The sequence below is a fragment of the Chroicocephalus ridibundus genome, chromosome 5 (assembly GCF_963924245.1).
Source record: "Chroicocephalus ridibundus chromosome 5, bChrRid1.1, whole genome shotgun sequence".
Lineage (NCBI taxonomy): Eukaryota > Metazoa > Chordata > Aves > Charadriiformes > Laridae > Chroicocephalus > Chroicocephalus ridibundus.
This window is the reverse complement of record NC_086288.1, coordinates 53908737-53909623: the sequence shown is the minus strand read 5'-3', so window position 1 is coordinate 53909623 and position 887 is coordinate 53908737.

The following is an 887-nucleotide window of genomic DNA, read 5'->3' as shown; positions in this document are numbered from 1 at the left end:
GTTTACACAAATAATGTGTTGGTGTAAACCTCTTTTTAAACAAGTACGTCTTCCCTCCCCCTTCTGTCAAACTGGAATAGACTCTCCCAAGAGAAAATTTTCTTACAGAAAATTGGGCCCTGATGTTATGAAAACCCTTTGCAGCCCTATGGTATGATTATTCTGCCCTTATTTAGACTATGTTTAGAAATGCTTTGCACACAAGTCATTTATTTACACTTTTTTTCATACTTATGAATTGTGCTTTCATGTCATTTAGAGTATCTAGTTGGGATCCCGTTGTCCTCAATTCTGCCTGTACGTGACAAGAAGCAGAAAGGAAGCACCATTAACCCTGTTACTACAGCCGGAGCCTGTGAGACTTTTACATGATAAACCCGGGACAGAAACTGCTGAGAGCTAAATCCAGATCTCCTAGGTCTCCTAAACTACACAGCTATCTTCTTTGTTAGCAAATGTTGCTGCTGTTTCCAAAGAGACAGAGGAGTGTCTCTACAGCAAGCTGTGTTTTCTAGACTTGGTCTTTAACTCCTTTTTGCATCAGAGTGTGTCTTTGGGGCAGCTAGAACCTTTCCTTTAGGTTCCCATCACGTTTAGACACTCTGGCTATTGTTTGTGACAAGTCTTGCACCTTTGGGTTTGTAAGATGCCAGCCATGTGGAAAAGAGCAATCTGTTCTTTGCTTGCTGGCTGGCTGTGACTGCAACTGTACGGCTGAAAGGTGATGGGGTATATTCCTCCTAAAAATGAATACTGTTTCTTTCCATCACATTATCACCCATGTCTTTAATAATGGCGTAACACCCATGCTGTCACTAAAAGAAGGGCTGTTTTCACCACTCCAACAAAAGATACTTGCACCTGTTGAGTGTTCCATATTCAGAGGG